The 19,330-nt window shown below is 40.5% G+C and overlaps 1 long non-coding RNA gene and 1 pseudogene across 1 annotated transcript; one reads left to right on the top strand and one right to left on the bottom strand.

Annotated features, from left to right (window-relative positions):
- Positions 1 to 794: 794 nt before the first annotated feature.
- On the bottom strand, positions 795 to 4,801 carry LOC140924695 (uncharacterized). The gene is made up of 2 exons (XR_012164321.1): positions 4,555 to 4,801; positions 795 to 847 (listed from the first exon to the last, which is right to left on the bottom strand). It is a non-coding gene; the product is annotated as an uncharacterized lncRNA (long non-coding RNA).
- A 924-nt stretch (positions 4,802 to 5,725) lies between these two features.
- Positions 5,726 to 16,331, top strand: LOC140924967 (ectonucleotide pyrophosphatase/phosphodiesterase family member 5 pseudogene; annotated as a pseudogene).
- Positions 16,332 to 19,330: the final 2,999 nt, after the last annotated feature.

The raw sequence follows: 19,330 nt of genomic DNA, 5'->3' as shown, positions 1-19,330 counted from the left end.
CTTAAGTTATAACAACAAATTAACTGATAATAAAGAATAACAATGAATGGTAAAAGAGGGTCAATAACGAGATTCTAGTCAACACGCGCAATGAAAAGCATTTCCAATAAAAAAAAGGAGTTTAGGAAATGTGTGTTACAAGGTTTACTGAGCCTAAGAACTCGCAACATTTCAATGTGAATAAAATCAATAGTGATCGAAAAAATAGAGAAGAAAGCTTTGTAACGAGCTCTAATGTTTGACTAGTTGTTGTCGAAGAGGAAGCACAACGTTCAACAGACTATTCATTTCTACCACCAATTATCATCCTCGGGCCTTATTCTTTTCTGAAGCCAACCTTCTTGGTGTATGAAGGTTTTACTTAAATTTATTTTTAGCTCACAGAAAACTAAACACCGGTGGTGAATAGGATCCCACGTCACCGTTATATGGGGATAAAAAAAACATACATGCACCAAAGCAACAAATAAACTGAAATATGAACTTTTAAAGAATAATAATTACAATGAATAGTAAAAGAGAGTCAAAAACGAGATTCTACAAACCACGCACAACGAAAAGCCTTTCCCAATATTATGAGAGAGGTTAATGATAATGATTGTCAATGAAGTTTTATCTAAAAATCCCCTGCTCTTAAAAAACAGATGCTAGTCGAAAAATGGTTGTTTAGAAAATAGAGAAGACGCCTCTATAGGAGCTTGGACGTGCGAGTAGTTGTTGTCTAAGGAGAAACGACGTTCAAAAGTTTTTTTTTTTAATACAAATGAATACACCATTCTTTAAAAGAAAAAACGATTGATATTTATTTTTCTTAATGATCTTCTTTCATTAATCACTTTTCGTCTTCCTGCAACAAGAACAACAACAAATCTGTTATCAACTTCTCTGCTGTATGATATAGTTTAAAAGGAGTTTTAGTGATCAAAGTATTTAAGTACATTGTGGAACCTCGACTTAACATGCAAAGGGACTGGGTAAATGTGTTAGTTAAGTGGAGGGTTCGCTATATCGAACACCTCTATATAACGAATGCTTGGGAAATGTTTCATCGTTAAGCGGAGATGAGGTTATAAGATGTGTATTCATGAATGTGTATATAAACACTTGGATAGTTTGCCAGACACAAGTTCACAGATCTTTGATTTCTTTCTCTATCTCTTTGGCATGTTCTAGCCACTTCTAATACTTAATCTCCTGAAGGACATCTGTGAGCAATTATTGATCAAACCTTTTAGTTTCTAAGGCTTAATTTCAGGCAAATAAAATGAACTGTTTGTAAAAATTTAACTTCTAATAATTAAATCTTTTGTAATGGTTTAAAATAAACTATTCTCAAAACAGAGAATGTGTTCAGATCATAGCTGTGTAAATCAAACTGAAAAAGTGCATGGAACCTTTCGTTTCCTGTTTTTACTCTCACCCTCTGTATAGAATATGTGTGAAAATCTTTGATCATGAATTGGTATATTTCAAAGAGCTACACAATGACCAAGAATACTATTGACCGACAATATACAGAGGGGGTGGAGCTGTATTGTCAACTATTACTAGAAAAGATTTCTTATTTGAGGGAGGTGGTTAATAGAGGGATGGCTTTTATATGAGGAAATAAAATATTTTGTATCATCTTACAACAGAACTTTGATTTCCACTTTAAGGTCAAATCCACAGAGCTAAACTTCCAAGGTTTCCATATTTGTTATAAATGTATGGTTCAGCTACATGTAAGAAAGACTTGCCAAAAAACTTATGAATTACTCAACTTGTTCAGATCTTAAGTGACCTTTATAGAACCACAAGTATTTGTTATTTTTGCATTCCCTAATGCACCTTGTCTGTCTGCCCCCTCCCAATATTGTTGCATAAACTTTGCTTTCAGTATCTCTTGCAGAATGCAAAATGGTGAATACTGCTCTTCAACAGATATCTCTCCATCATAATGAAACAATTCTCTTCATCGAATTCTCATTAACATATTGTCTTACAAGTTAAATGACTAGAACGCCCAAGAGCAACGTGATCAAACATTTTAAATTAAAAGTAAAAGAGAAATAGTGAAGAGTTACAACTTCTAATAAATTCTTTGCTTATATTTTAGAATAAAGTATTCTCGAAACTGAGAATGGTTTGATCTGAGCTGCTTTAAAATCGAACTGAATCACTGCATGAAACGTTTTGTTTTGTGTTCTTATCTATGTATGCAATATGTGTGAAAATATCCATTATGAATCTATGTTTTTTAAAGAGCTACACAAACAAGAAGACTATTGACCGACCACGATACATACAGAGCGGGGGCAGCTGTAGTGCTAACTATTGATAGATAAAGTATGAAGGAGTGCTGCCATATATTTATTTGTTATGGTCTTCAGTTCAAGGTTGCTTTTTGATTTCCATGAATGGAAATCGGCTCATCCTCGGTGTAAGAACCTGTTAAACTCACAAGTGACGTAAAACAGAGGAAACAAAGAAGTCAACGCAATAGAACGCAGAAAAACAAAAGGTGCAAAACAAAGAAAAAGTTCACGGGTTCTTACACTGAGGTAAACCCTGGAAATCGACAGATTAGACGCCTTACACTACTACATGAAAAATTACTGCAATTTGATTGGCTTAGAGCAGTGGTATTTCAGCTTAATTTGAAATACCGACATGTGAAAATTACAAACCTTTTGCAGGTAGTAGTATAAACAAATAATAGCATGATTTGTACGTGATATTTGGCATAAATACCACTCGTGATATTTCAAAATTGTCTCAAATTTGAAATTACGTGTAACAATTTCGAAATATCACTCGTGGTATTTATGCCAAATATCATTACAAATCATGGGGGACTGGGACTGGGCGCCAAATGGAGTAGTCGTGTTTTCTTGTCGCTCCGACGCTGCCTTGCCGTTTCACTATATCAGTTTCAGGAAATTAGCCAAATCAGCCTCAAACTATTTAGAGAATCTTTGCTTTTCCTTTCCGTTATGCCCAACGAAAAGCGAGCGAGACAAGAGGCACGCTTAAGCAGTGAAGATGAAAGAACGCCACCACATAAACATGAGGCCGGCGCCGCCATCTTGGAAAGCATACACGAAAAGCTAAAGAAGCTAGACGTGCTTGAACAAATAAACGGAAGACTGCTGAAGATTGAAAATACCGTAGGTGACATGGAAAGAGGACTTAACTCTATGACAGCAGAACTGCAGAAGGTAAAAACGGATTTAGACTCAAAAGCAGATAGCGCCACTGTCGATGCGCTGAAGGATGAAATCGAAGAATTACAAAACAGGTCAAGAAGGAACAACTTAGTCTTCTACAATATACCAGAGAAAGCCGAAAAAGGAGATTGCATCTCTTTTGGACAGGATTTTATTACGCAGCATATGGGCCTTGAAACGATATGTGGCCATGTTGAGCTGGAGAGGGCACACCGCACGCCAAGCAAAACGCCTTCTGCTGGTGAAAAGGGTCCCAGACCAATGCACGTCGCTTTTCTTCGATACACGGATAAGATGAAGGTACTAAGGAATGCCGCCGCTCGTCTAAAGGATAACCCGTTAAACGGAAATGCCATCGGTATAAGTGAGGATTTCGCCAAAAGAACCCAACGGCGGAGGCAAGAGCTCGTGCCCTACAGAAAGTTTCTAAAGAAGAAACTCGGAGACGACCGGAAAGTCTACATCGCATATCCTGCAATACTCAAATATGTCGATGCCAATGGCCGTCACAGAATCGTAGGAACAGAAGAACTAGCAAAACTACGCCATGAAATGGAAGAGGCAAAGAGTTAACCTAGCAACGCCGTCGGAGTGATACTGACCAACAACAACTTTAATCTCACATTCTCCCCATTGTTGGAGTTAAAAGAACTTCACAGGCAATGCCTTTAATTTGTTTCATAAAAGGTAATTTTCGTTTTTATGTTGTAAGTGATGCAATGTTTTCTCCAGGCTTTAGCTTAAGAAGGCTTCTGTATTGTGAAACTATTAAGATATCGATATTTATTCGTTAATATGAATAAGTTAACTTTTATTACGTTAAATGTTAGGGGTTTAAATAGGACAAAAAGCAAAATTTCTTTCACAATGGAAGCCTCTCCTCTCCTTACTGTAAATGATTATAATCTAATCTACGTATGCGTGAAGCAAGCCTGGTTGCAGTGTATGTTGTATTAATCGTTGGAATCTTAATTCTTAAGTGTAATTTTTTGTAACCTTAAATTTTGTAGTGAAAGTGTTGTAAGTGATGTAGTGGTAATAAAGATCTCTGTTAATAAAAAAAAAAAAATAAAATAAAAATAAAATAAAAAAAAATCATTACAAATCATGCTAGTACAAAAACAAAGCTCTTCATGTCATATGTCGTGGTAGCTTGCCCTCAGTAAGAGCAGCTTGCCCTCAGTAATATAATAAATATGTTAGCTTCCTCGTGAATTAAACGCTTTTTTCATTCCAGAAAATCTGAGGAAGTATTAAAAAGTTGAACTAGAAATCATATGAGCTTACCCCAAATACAAAAGGTGAAAAGGGGTGCCATAACAGAAATCAAACAGAAAGATCTTACCAAATCTTCATCCACTTTGCTGGTTGATGAAGAAGCACCTTCTTTGCTCTTTTTTATTTTTCTCTCCCCGTTATCTCTAAAATCTTTCTTTGCGGGAGAACGTTTTGGCATGGTACAACAGCACCTACAACGCGACGGTTGACAACTGACAAGCGATCGACCAAGCGAGGGGCAAACAACCCAGCAAGTACGTCATGTAAGGTCACCTATTGACCAATAAAAACGCGGGCTCGAGTATTGGAGGGTCATTATTCATCCTCGGAGACCCAGGGGCAGTCAGTCGGGCCGGGAGAAAAGGCGCGACGAAAGTTTTCAAGCACAGGCGGAAGAGCCCCTGGGTACCGACTCTCACCGGACCATTTCCAAACGGTCAAGTGAATGCTGGCTCCTGATTGGGCACAAAAAATGCTTTGTATTATTGTGCCCAATCGGGGAACAGCATCTCCTGAGTTCTTTTCGTGAGTTCGTACACGACTCGACAGCTATTGACTCGATCACGGCTTGTCTGGCTCATGCACCAAACAAATGCACGCAGTCAGGAAACTTTCAGTTTGATATAAACACTTTATTTCAAAATACTGGTTGGTTGTCTTTACACTAGGCTGTTAAGTAAGACTTAAGAGCCGCTAAGTTTTACTTAACCAAAAATTCGTGTGTGAAGGCCTAAGTAAAATCTCAAGTAACTTTGCTTTGCATCTCATTAAAGTCGGAAAGTTGAAACGGTTCAAGAAAGTTTCAAGCGACTTGAAAACCATCCTTATGACTTACTTAGCTGACTTGCGGTTTTGCGGTTTCTTGAGCTTTGAGAAAGGCGAGACATGTCAATCAATCTTAATTTTGTTGCGTGGGAAAATAACCTGAAGTAAAAAAGAATCGGTTGTGTGTGAAGCTTTATTTTACTTGAAGTAATTAAAACTTACTTGTCTTGAAATATTTCTTAGCTTATTTAGGCTCTAGTGTAAAGACTACCACTGTCTACCCGAAAACTAAAGACGCTTTTCCAAAAATACAAGCTTGAGCTTACAACAGGTATTCATACTTGCATCGATCATGCCTTCGTAAATCTTAAGGAGTTTAAGATTCCACGACAGCTGACAGCCACGAAAACGTCGCATGAAAAGTGAATTCACATTTTTCAAGTCTTTATCGTGATTCTCCCAACTCGCTTACTATGTCAAATGCAAGCGAACTCTTCTGGAGCTGATTTTCTATCAACCATATCCAAGTTCATAAAGAGAAAGAAAATTTTGTCATTGTTTGTTTACCTCCTTCACAAAACCTGAAATTAGGCATCTTCACGTGGTAGTCGTGCAGTGACGGCAAAGAAATCTGCAAAATGCGTGACGCACGTGCAAAGTTGTTGTTTTGCCTTGTCAAGCTATTACTTTTTTATCTCGTCGCCGCCGCATCTTAAACTTCCTATTATCTGATTATTTACGATACATTGTGATCCGTCAGAAACAGAATTTTCTCAGTGCAAAATGAATTGTTCCTGCTGATAGCATCCGAAACGTTTTTCGACTCATCGGTAGGTCCTTCGTTTCTGGTTAGGAAAGTAGAAAATGGAAGTTTCCCTTGTACGCACAAGCTTGGTGAACGAACCGGGCAACTGTGGCGACATAATACCCATCGTGTACGAACTCACGAAAAGAACTCACGAGAGAAATGTTCGCCGATTGGGCACAATAATACAAAGCATTTTTTGTGCCCAATCAGGAGCCAGCATTCACTTGACCGTTTGGAAATGGTCCGGTGAGAGTCGGTACCCAGGGGCTCTTCCGCCTGTGCTTGAAAACTGACTGACTGCCCCTGGGTCTCCGAGGATGGTCATTATTTGGCCCTCTATTACAATCTTCCCCATGGTAAAGTACCCCCTTTTTGAACGCTTTTATAGCTCCAAATCCTGGGAAATGAGTACGCGATTTACGCGATTTACAATGGTGGAACGGAGAACCGGTGTGGATCACGAATCAAAAAGCTTTTAAGAAGAGTGCTGTGGTGTTTTGGCCTGGTTCAGAGGTGAAAATAGAAGGCCAGTACCCTACACACTATTTACCCTATAATGGGTCACTTTCCTTCGAGAAACGAGTAGATTATTTATGTACAATGTTAGAGCAGGATGATCCTCCAAGCTTTTTGGCCGCTTATTTTAACGAGCCAGATCACAGTGGGCATAAATTTGGCCCTAATTTAGCACAGATTGAAAGCATAATTCGTAGAATGGATAATGTCACTGGATATCTGTTGGAAAGTTTACGAAATCGCGGATTGTTGAATCAGGTAAGAAAATCTAATCTTAAATAACAACCAAATCAATCAGTTTACTGTAAAAAGTTGACATCAGCTGACGACGATTGTTTGATCAACAATTATGTACGCGATGATTAAGTTTATTTAGGCTTGACTAGACTATCGGTGTGTCAACCATCACGGAGCCCTTACACTCTTTGCCGTTGTGCACTGCTGGCCAGTGTCATAAACAAAACTAAATCTCTGGTTCAGTCTGTCTGCATGTCTTTGTTCTGGCTGACCCCGCTCTGTATCAGGATTGGAGTTCATCGCATGTGCTATGATTGACGCGTAAAGAAGCCATTGTTGGATCAGCCAATCTGGTTGGTAATTTGTTGAGTCCATTGTGGTTCCAGAAGAAGGATCCCAACTCTGCTTCACAGACCTCACTAACTGGATTTAGATTACACAGGGGCAGATCCAGAATTTTTTTTAGGAGGGGTGCACTCGTCTCTTGCTCTACTTCAACACCAATAAACCACATAGTTTTTTTTTTGCAGAATACCTGTTGTATTAGAAAACCACAGGTCATCTCGGGCGGGGGGGGGGGTGCGCACCCCCTGCACCCTCCCCCTAGATCCGCCCCTGTTACATCAGTGATCCAGGATACTTTGTGCATGACCAGATAATACCCAATGCCTAGGGTCATTCACTACTAGAGCCAATGGTGATGCTCCATCAGATGTCAACATGATGGATTTTTTGTTCAGAATGGGTGATTCCAGAAAATATCCATACCCTACCACAGGTGGCATGAGTATTTTAACCCCCCCTTGCCCTCGGAAATTCCAAAATGCTTATCCCCCCCTTGCCCTCCGAATTCCAAAATCGCTAACCCCCCCTCTCCTCCGGAATTTTCCACTTTTGTTTCAGACCCTTTGGAATTCCTGTTCGTCTGCCTAAATCTTCAAACGAACGAGAAACTTGCACTTTTCCCTCTGCAAAAGAATTCTGTTCACAATTTTTAGTCAGACGATCAAGCAACTCAAGTTTGTTAACGTTAGTACACCGTAGCTATTCCTTCTAAGCATTATCTTACACCTAATAGAACTTTTTGTTTTCCATTCAATACCGTCATATTTTCAGGAGTAGATCGTATTGATACCAGTGGACGCTGATAAGAGTAAAGTTTACGATCGATATTCCGTCACCCGCCATGTTGCAGTGGATATTGATAACTTGTTTATTAATATAAGTCTAGACCGCTACCTGTCGACGGAAATAGGGTGCCGGGTCTGGTGAGCCAACTTGCTACATTCTATCCAGGCTATTACACTAGTACAATGGTATGTGCCTGAGGGTCACAAGGTTGTGACTAAGACGAAAAGTATGTCCCGTGATAGTCATAAGACTAACACTAGCCTATCAGATAGCCTTACGCAACTTTCCAGGGTGTATCAAGTTAGTCCGATACAACCAGCAGTCATAGCTTTTACACAAGCGCATCTATTGCAGCAAGCTTTATTACAACTATCGGGTTTTAGCCTTGAGATTAAATTTTGATTATGGACAGCAACAGTGAGTCTGTTATCAATATGGAAACTACATCAAAAAGAGTGGCGAGATGCACTGGCTGCAAAACGCCCATTGACGACCACCATTGGGGCATCCCATCCAGATTCTGCGATGGCTTTGAAAAGTGCTCCCCCAAGAGAGAGGTCAAAGGCGCGTCTCCACTCGAAGAAGAGGACGTAATGGCAACGCTAACGGAAGAACTGAAGGCCCTCGAACTGGAGGAGCAGGCCATACGGAGACAACAACGTGAGGAGAGACTTCGCGCAAAGATTGCAGAGAAAAGGCAGGCAATCGAAGCATTGCATCGAAGCAGCCCTTTACAGACTGCGGATAGAGCCGGAACCTTCACCACCAGGGATCTATCAAAATTGGAACTCGATGATGCAGTTGGGGGGAAAACGCCTCTAGACGAGATCCTCCAAACCATTGACCCCTTGCAAGACCAACCAATGAATGGTGCCACGTGGCCAACGCAAGCTTTCAACAGTGCCCCGATATGGCAATCACCGTCTAACAACACGGAAATGTTCCTGAAACCAGGGAAAATGGCAAAGGGTGAGAAACCTTTATTGATAATTGACTTTGTTAATAACATTGTCCCTCAAGATGAGGAAGAAACTCTTGGCAACCAAGGACATGCCAAAATTGTTGTAACCTATGGGCCCAAAAAGCCCAAATTAGAAACTGTTAGTTTATCACAGTGGGTCGTAGCTAATACCCGCATTTTTTATACATTGCTCTCAGAGGGCAAATTACCTAGCCAAGTAGCAATTCAGAATTACCTCGCCTATACTGTAAATATAATGGAGTTATCTGCGAAGTACGAGTGGCGTTCAATACTTCTATACGACAATGAGTTTCGTAAATTGCAGGCTATTTATAATTTTCAATGGAGCTTCGACTCGCCCCACCTCCACACGGTCATGTTGCAACCCATATTCAAGGCTAACATTACTAAACCATCACAAACTAACCCACCTTCAACACGTACGGGTTTTGCTACTTTCACCTCAGAGGGCAGGGTTATTTGTCGCAATTTTAACGGGCCAAGGGGTTGTACCCTTCACAACTGCAACTTCGCGCACGTGTGTAACCGGAAAGTAGCAGGGAAAGCATGTGGTTTATCGCACCCCGGGTATTCTCACAAACTGGATGGGCCCCCAAACACGCAACCCAGTTCATGACTCCCAATAGGCACTAATCCCCTCCAACGCGACCTTTGGCTTTCGGAACTAAAAGACGACGAGGATTCGGATTTTCTTTGCAATGGCGTATGCAGTGGCTTTAAATTAATTGAAACGGGCACTAGCTTTGTGGATGTTGACATGGACAATTACAAATCGGCGACAAATCCAGTCAGCAGACCTAAGGTCGAACAGACTATACGAGACGAGATTGCGCAAGGCAATTATGTATTGTCGGCTGTTAAACCGCGTATCGTAAGCGCTTTAGGAGCTATTCCTAAACCAAATTCACCCGAAATTCGTCTCATTCACGATTGCTCTCGGCCTCACGGGCAGGCTGTTAACGACTATATCTCTACCGAATCATTTAAGTTCCAAACACTCGACGATGCCGTCAAATTACTCAGACCTAATTATTACATGGCCAAGATTGATCTTCGACATGCGTATCGTTCGGTACCTATTCACCCGGACAACTATCCGGCAACTGGTTGTAAATGGCAATTTTCTGGGGATCAGCACTTTAGCTATTTCTATGATACGCGTTTACCTTTCGGCGCAAAAAGCTCGCCTGAAATTTTCCACCGCATCACGCAATCAGTGCGTCGGATGATGGCCAGACGAGGGTTCACCGACATCATTGTTTACCTCGATGACTTTTTAGTCATAGGTGCTACTCGGGAACAGTGTCAGCTCGCGTATGACACGCTCTTACAGCTTCTTCTAGACCTCGGCTTTTCCATTAGTGACCACAAACTGATAGCTCCTACTCAGAATTTGACATTTCTTGGCGTTCAGCTGGACACAACAGCTTGCACTATGACCTTACCGGATGACAAGTTGGCTGAGCTCCAGGCCCTGGTGATCGGATTTCAAAACAAACAGCGGGCGAACAAAAAGCAGTTGCAGCGGCTAGCGGGCAAATTGAACTGGGCTTGTCGCGTGGTTCACGGCGGCCGCACTTTTTTGCGACGAATCCTTGATACCATGAATGCCCTCCGCCCAGCTGGGAAGTTCAGGTTGGATCAATCCTTTCGTGACGACATCGCATGGTGGGTTACTTTCCTTAACATTTTTAACGGCACACGACTGTTTCTCGACGATTTACCAACCCTAGACGTGGCTACGGACGCCTGCCCTGTAGCAGCCGGTGGGTATTTCCGGGGAGACTGGTTTTACCACAGTTTTCCGATGGACAGCCCAGCATGGACAGAACTGCACATTAACCACAAGGAAACCTTGGCGATAGTGTTAGCGGCTAAACGGTGGTGCAGGTTATGGTCAAACAAACGCGTCGTCATCCACAGCGACAATCAAGCGGCTGTGCAAATGATAAACAAAGGCACTACGGCTAGCAAGGTTATAATGCAGGAATTACGCGCGCTTTTCTGGCTCTCGGCCTTTTACAATTTTCATATTACCGCGGTTTATTTACCAGGCGCCAAAAATACACTCGCGGATTCTATTTCACGCATGCACGAATCAAAGGGATTACTTAGCTTCTATTCCTTTCTCTGCGATACCTTTTCGCCAGCTCTTGCACACGCCATCCCGCTGACAAAGCATATGTCTATTCACGGGCACCGCTTCATCTCTTGCAGATCCTCGAGACCCGAACCTGGCGGCCCAACTTAACCACGAAGTTCAGCAATACAGATCACAATTGTTTGCCGAGTCCACCAAAGCTACCTACAAGACTCATCGCAACACCTATCTCCGCTTCTGTTCGTACATGGGCTACACTCCGGTTCCAGTACACCCGGCGCACCTACTGCAATACGCTGCTTTCTTAGCCAGATCCCTTAAACCGTCATCTATCGGCAGTTATCTAAACATTATCGGCCTACTTCACAAAGAATTTGGGTTACCTAACCCCCTACTTAATAATTGGCCACTAAAATCGTTACTCACTGGCATCAAGCGCGCTATAGGTACACCGCCAAACCAAAAATTACCCATTACCCCCTCCATCCTCTTGCGCCTGCATGCAACTCTCAATTTCACTAAAAGTTTTGATTCTTCTTTTTGGGCCATATGTCTGGTTGCGTTCTATGGCCTGTTTCGAAAATCCCACCTGCTACCTATGTCTGCTAGGAAATTCGACCCGTCTAAGCAACTCACCAAAAGTGATTTTAGGTTCTTCTCCTGGGGAACACTTGTCACCATTCGATGGAGCAAAACCATCCAGTTTAGGGAAAGGGTGGTTGATATCCCGCTCCCCTGCATTCCCGGGAGCAAATTATGCCCTACCACGGCTATCATACATGCCTTCCATTTCACTAACTCCACTGCAGCTAACAGTCAAGCCTTCAACTGGGTTGTCGGCCCTTCACCCACTGCTCACTTCTTCACATATAACATGTTCATTTCTAAACTACGAGACCACCTAACTACCATGGGTATTGACCCTCAGTCATACGCGGGGCACTCATTCCGTCGAGGTGGGGCATCTTTCGCATACCAATCAGGGGTGCCGGTGGAACTCATAAAAGCCCTTGGGGATTGGCGCACTGACACTATACTTATTTACCTCACTATGCCACTTACTATTAGACTTCGGTCAGCCAACATGCTTTGCAAGTCTATTCTTAATACACACACTACTTGACGTCCACAACACACTCCCTTTTACACTTGGGTTTGGGCTATTAATTATCACTAGTTATTAATTTATGTACCAGAGGAATTATTAGAATCAAAATATGATGTATTAAGTTAATGTAGTTTATATTGTAATAAAGGCTGCCAGATCCCAAACTTGAGTCTGCGTAGTGGTTTAGGTGGATATTGATAACTTGTTTATTAATATAAGTCTAGACCGCTACCTGTCGACGGACATAGGGTGCCGGGTCTGGTGAGCCAACTTGCTACATTCTATCCAGGCTATTACACTAGTACAATGGTATGTGCCTGAGGGTCACAAGGTTGTGACTAAGACGAAAAGTATGTCCCGTGATAGTCATAAGACTAACACTAGCCTATCAGATAGCCTTACGCAACTTTCCAGGGTGTATCAAGTTAGTCCGATACAACCAGCAGTCATAGCTTTTACACAAGCGCATCTATTGCAGCAAGCTTTATTACAACTATCGGGTTTTAGCCTTGAGATTAAATTTTGCCCGCCCACCCACTTCCGAGGCAGTCTTGTCTAGTTTTGTTATTGTTTTTATTGTTATAAGGGGCTATTAATTATCACTAGTTATTAATTTATGTACCAGAGGAATTATTAGAATCAAAATATGATGTATTAAGTTAATGTAGTTTATATTGTAATAAAGGCTGCCAGATCCCAAACTTGAGTCTGCGTAGTGGTTTAGCGCTGTCGGATTTTACTACCTACATGTCGGCGTGAAAATCGGCGTGAAATACAAAATCTGTCAGGCGTTCTATTTGGAAACGAGAGACTGGTGCGAGTTTTCAGCACGCAACAACACATCGTCGATCGACAATCGGCGAGAAACACCGACTTGGTTATATTTTTATTAACCAGTTGACTAATTCATCAACTTTAAGGCCTCTTCGATGTGAAGCTTGCTGCACAACCCATCTGCTTACCCATCTGCATGAACGCATACTTCTTCCGTGGTCGGTTCGTGCTTCATTTACAAACTGGAAATGTTAACAGGTCAGCGATTTCAAGCGGAGCTTTCGCCGTCTTTCCTCTGGTAATTCACTGAATTCAGAGCTGAAACACCCCCCCATGCCTTTGGAATTCCAAACTGCGTTACCCCCCCACGTCTTCGGAATTCCAGTCCAAGAAACCCCCCCTCTCCCTCGGAATTCCAAGATGCCGCCCGTGGTATGGTATGGATATTTTCTGGAATCACCCAATATCCCATTCACACTCCCAGTGATTCTGTTACCTCTGCGTTGTGCATCTTTGATGCATAAAAATCCCTTGGAAAGATGCAAAATAATTCGTGGCGTGCGTCTTGTGGGATTCAAATAATTAAGGTAGATTGATTGATCTGAGGATGCTTTTGTAGAATATCCTGTTCGTGTGATTTCTGTGGCTGTTTTGTGGCTTCTTTTTAACAATGAATATTGTTTTGTTCTTGTTGTGCTTTACGATAGAAGGAGTGTATTTTTAATTCAGTAAACTGTAATACAGAGTTTTGGAGTCAGATTAACTGTCTGATTACATTAAGGCCCAATTTAGAATTCTTTGTTTTTTCAACTGGGACTCATTGGTTCTGGACTAAGACTCATGATTTTTCACAAGATGAGTCCCAGGACTCACCATAACTCATAACTTTTGTAACAAAATCACTACACTCCTGGAAATTTTGCTGAAAAACACCTTTTAGAGCTAGTTGGGCCATTTTCTGGTTGCTCTCCTCCAAAAAGGAGCAAAACTAGGTGGGTGCTCTCAGCACTGTGCCACCCTTGCTTCCCAACTTTCCCTTTAAAGACTGTTTAAATCTAGATGAGCTTTAATGTATAATAGCTATAATAGTACGCATGCTCTCTCATTATTCTCTTGTAATGTCTGCACATTGCTAGCTGGCTGTCCAAGGGATATTAAATCTGTGCTTAACTTGATAGTGGAAATCCTTATAGCTTGGGTATTACGCTCCCGCAGAAACGCCTGATACTCAGGCTAATATCCTTATGGACATCCATGTAATAGTCAATTGACAGCTGTCAAATAGGGTATCCACTGACCAGTGTCACATGACTGTATTGCTAGGTCAAGTGTACAACTCATTGCAATTTTTTAAAGTTATCCAGCTGTCGGTTTTGATTGCAGGCTCAGGTCCATAATGAAATTGCCTTATAATAAATAACTTATTTTCGTCCCTTTGGTCATTACAGGAAAATGTCTGACCTTAGTCTGAGATTTCCTTGTAATGACCGAATGGACAAGGTTAATAAGTGGTAGTTATTGACTTTGGGGGGAAGTCAGCACTCCAGAATAAAAAAAGGCCCTTGGGCCTATTATTATGTTGAACTGCATTCAGCCTCAGGGCTAGAATGAAAGTGACTTCTTTTTAGCCAGAACAGGGCTACTAGGTCTCACAGCCAGTAAAAGCGTGTGCACATCTAGCTTTCTTTGTAGTGCATGCAAATTTTCAAATTTGTGTGTTGTTGTCAATGGTGTGTGATGCTTGTAACAGCCATTCACTCTGATGAAGGCCAGTAAAGTTGGTCAAAATGGGTGAAGGACGAAAAAAAAATACTGTTTTTCTCTTCATTTGTGGTACTGGATTTATTCAATTATGAAGAGAATGTCTTTTAGTAAATGCTTGTGATATGTTATATACATGGTAAGATGTAGTAACTCTTTACCTGTCCCATAAGATTATTATTAGGTAACAACTGATGGATCTAAATATATTTCCATTGTATTTTTATGACCCATTTTAGGTAAACCTGATTATCACAAGCGACCATGGCATGGCAGATGTCAACAACTCCCGTCTTATCCAGCTGGATTATTACATTCCATCAGACTGGTATACACTCATCACTGATCCAAACAGGGCAGACCATGCTTCTAATGTGTTTTTTCATATTCTACCCAAGAAAGGAAAGTTGAATGACATCTACCAAAAGCTCAAGACTGTTCCACATCTATATACATACCTAAAAGAAGAAATACCTGAAGAGTTTCATTACAGGCATAACCGACGTGTCATGCCGATTTTCATTGTCGCGGAAGAAGGATGGACCATTACAAAAAACAAGTCGAGAATAGACAGTCGTGGTAACCATGGCTACAGTAACCAATTCCCTGATATGCACCCCTTTTTTCTTGCCCAAGGACCTGCATTCAAAGAAGGCTTTCTTTCAGAACCATTTGAAAATGTGAATATATACTTTCTTATGTGTCATATACTGGGCATTGAACCAGCCCCAAACAATGGCTCTTTACAAGCAGTGCAGCATCTGGTAAAGGAAAAGGAACACAAACACGATTATACCGGGTTGATAGTAGTCAGTGTAATTTCTGTTTTAGTTCTTTTGTTAATGAGTTATGGTATTGTCTCATTTTGTGTCAAAAATCATTGTAGGATAAGGCAGTATGGGCACATATATGACTTAGGAACATCAGAATTGTTTGATTTGTAGACACTTCCATGTGGGTTAAAGGGGCTGCGTCACAGTTTTCTACTTCATTTTGCTAATATTGCAAATATTAAATGTCTTCCTCAGAATGGAACTTAGCTTCAATGACAGAATTACTGGTAAATTACCAAATCACAGCTTTAAGTTGAACTGGATATGTCTCCTGGTCAAAAATTATTATGTTACAGACAACAAAACATTTGAAAAACTGTTCTGTTAAGTTTTGACCTGTTATTTTAATGTCTCACTCAATTAATTATTTGGTGGCAGCTCCCCACTGTTTGAATTTTAATAGATTTCATGACCCATCTCCTTTACAATAAAATAATAATGAGTCATTGACCAGTGATGTCAAGTAAACATAAGTAGTATTATAATTTATTGATTAGTTTGAAAGTAATGATAATATTTGTCAATATCCCATATTGGTCCCAAGGCTGTGCTACCTTAGCCCCCCAAAGCCCCTATAGTGTTGCTTTAAAAAAAGCTACTTGGAAATCTCTTTTGTTTTTGCATAAAGATCATAATGCTGGGTGCCCTGTATTTCACAGGTTTCTTACAATTTTTCCACAGAGCCTTGGCTTTCATCATGATAGTAAGATTTGTTAGACTATAGAAATTTATTTTAATTTTTTTAGAGAAAATTATTTTTTATATCTGTAAATTTTAAATAATTTATTTCCTGAATTTTTGTGCAGTTGTTCTTTAATACAAAACTTCTAACATGATGTCATGTTCGAGTATTTTTTGCAAATGTTGTTAATTAAGTATAAAAGTGTACATAGTATGTACAATTTAGTAGACTCTCACCTTTTATAGGTGTAATAGTGCAACTTAACTATAACTTTTCACCTCTTTTCCACATTTCTCATCAATGCAATCAATTTATTGGTACCTACCCAAAATTAATATGTCTACTCTTGCATCTTTTGTCTTTACTCTTGTTTCATCGTTTATTAATGTAAGCAAGTGCTTTAATGTTTGCTTTTATTAATGACTATTGGAACTAATAATTTAATGTATTATAAGCTTACATATCCAATGATCTTGGGAGCAAATTCAGCAAATATTTGTACAGTGCAAAGGTATTGTGAAAATAGGATTTATTATGAAGCAATTCAATTTTTTGGTTCTTTTTAATTTATTCACTCACAGGTTGATGTGCTTTCCTCAGTCCTGTTACCATTAAGACTTATTTATTGCCTGGTTCAGTAGCCTCGATTGCTAATTTTTACTTGTCAGCCAAAAGAAAAAAAACATTTTACCACTTTATTATAGGACATCGAGGATCTTAACATCACTAGAAACGCACCTTAGCTCCAGGGCATTGCTACCATATTTCTCTTGAAACATTCTTGAGCCATGAAGCGGCGACAACAAACCACAAAGCAACTAGAAAATGCCTTAAGACCACCACACTGAACGGTGACTTCACGTTAGGATTAGAATCTGACCTTCGGGGACCCCCTTGGGCTAGCGCTCTGAATGGCTCTTATAATCTTCCAAATTAAATGATCATCAGTAGGGACATATGTTTGAGGAGAAAGAAGACGGAAAGAAAACCTTCTGACACCTTGGGTATTGAAAACAATAAATGATATCAGATCAAGTCTGATGGATGGGGAGGGGGTTCTCTCAGACACAACACAATGAACACAACGGATTCTTTCTTAGCTGTCACTCAGACTAGCCTACCTGTAGCCGTACCCTCCCCCGGAGAGACAGTGGAAGTGGAGGACCCCATTTTCTCTGCGGAAGGGGAGGGGCACAGCTACTCGTAGGATAGTCGGGTATGTAAAGATTCGCTGCGTCTGAAAATTCCAAAATTGAGCAAAAATTTAACAAAATCAATAGTCAAGGAGAAGGATGTAATCTCGTACCCAGATCTCCCACAGCCAAGGAAAAAGACTTAGAGATTACATTAAATGCACTATTCTTCTTTATGCAGCAAGATTTTAATCAAAAAAGGAAACATCTGGACAAACAGGCCTGTTCATGGGCTCCTGGCCTGTTATAAAAGATCTTACAGGATTTTTTTAAAACTTATTTTTAATCCCGAAATGGTCCTAGCCGACGGTTGAACAAAAATAGAAACACCTCAGCCTTGATGCCAGAAAGAGGAAGACACCACCATCCAACGTGAACCCTTCCCCCCCCCCCCCCCCCTCCTTATTTGAGCTGAAGGAAACCACATTCTCGTCCTCGAGAGCCACCAGACCATTCATCTCCATCCATTATACCTCACGTTTCCATTGTTTCCTGTCAGTTTCCTCGTCTGGAAGCTTTCCAGAATACGTGCCTTGGTTCTGGTGACCATTACCCTGGTCTCATAATTATATTTTGATTTTTTCCTTTCGTCTACAGAAGTATCAAAGTTTGGTTTTAGTTGCAAGGTACAGGCTCTAGAGCAGTTCATGTCTTGAACTTGATGAATAGGACTACTGGCCTTTACATTACAGAAGAAGAAGAATTTACTTAGTTACCATAAACTGTTTCTTTTTTCCTTACAACTTGTTTGGAAAAACTATGAGAAACGGAGCGTGGAGTGAGGGGGGTCCGGACGGGATGGGATGAGCCGGGATCATTGGAACGAATCTTTTCTCTTAAAAAACGATGAAAGAAGAATGGAAGTCAGGGACTATTTACATGTTGATCTATGATCATTGATGGCCATCTAACAGACTGAAATCAATTAAACAAGCCTCTTATATTATGAAATCAAACGTACATGCAGTTCGAAAGTAAAAAAAAAATGCGCAACGTTTAACGTTTGCTTTATTGATTTTAGACACTACAACCGATACTACACAATACCTGAGCATTTTTTACTCTCTTTTTAGCTTTACAAAAGCCTTTTTCTATGTATAAAATAGGGATGGCGAAAGAATCATCTCCATCAAACCTTTTGGCAAAAGAGAATTATAGCTCCACGGCAAGCACCACTCCCTAGAGGCGGAAGCGCGCTTTCACCTCCTTCATTGGAACATAAAATGACAAGTGCCGATGTTTTTAAAATGACGTGACATTTTACGTCTTAAGAAAACCTTTCGCCACCCGCTTCATAATTTACAGCAATACACTATGACTACATTGCGGAATAGAAGTCTTCACCAAAAAAATAACGGGAAACTTCCACCACTGTCTCTGATACCCTACACTCCCTACAAAAACCTCCGGCCTAACTTCCAAGAGAACAAATAATTATCACCTTCCGTAACTAAGCGGTATCAGTTTCAAATCGATGCGATATTAGTATGATTGCAAACCAATGTTAAAAATTTTGATGCATATATTAACATCATAATCATTGCTGCCACGCAAAAATAACGATGAAGGCGATTTTCTAACGTTACATCTAAAAGAAATAGACTATACAATAAAATCTTTCGGCTAGGACTAAAACGAAGATTTTCCTTCTCAGTAAAGTACGGGCAAGCATTACCAAGGCTCTTATAGCAATAATGCTGCAAAGATATATTTATTGTAGGTATTTGCATGTACAGCATTGAACTCTAGCGATAGCTGCATGGGACCCATAATAACCGCTCCCCGCTCATGTAGAAAAGTCTCATTCTCCAGTGCACCCACCAAAGCGTCAGCGAGTCACGAAATTTTCTTCTCAATTTTTTTCTATAAAACGTATGTATCAAACAGGCAACTCTTTTGAACAAACATCAAGCGAGGGTCCCTTTTAAGCCCTAATAGTTATAATTTCATTT

The sequence above is a fragment of the Porites lutea genome, chromosome 14, assembly GCF_958299795.1.
Source record: "Porites lutea chromosome 14, jaPorLute2.1, whole genome shotgun sequence".
Taxonomy (NCBI): domain Eukaryota; kingdom Metazoa; phylum Cnidaria; class Anthozoa; order Scleractinia; family Poritidae; genus Porites; species Porites lutea.
The sequence above is the reverse complement of the archived record's forward strand: the minus strand, read 5'-3'. Positions and strand labels throughout refer to the sequence as shown.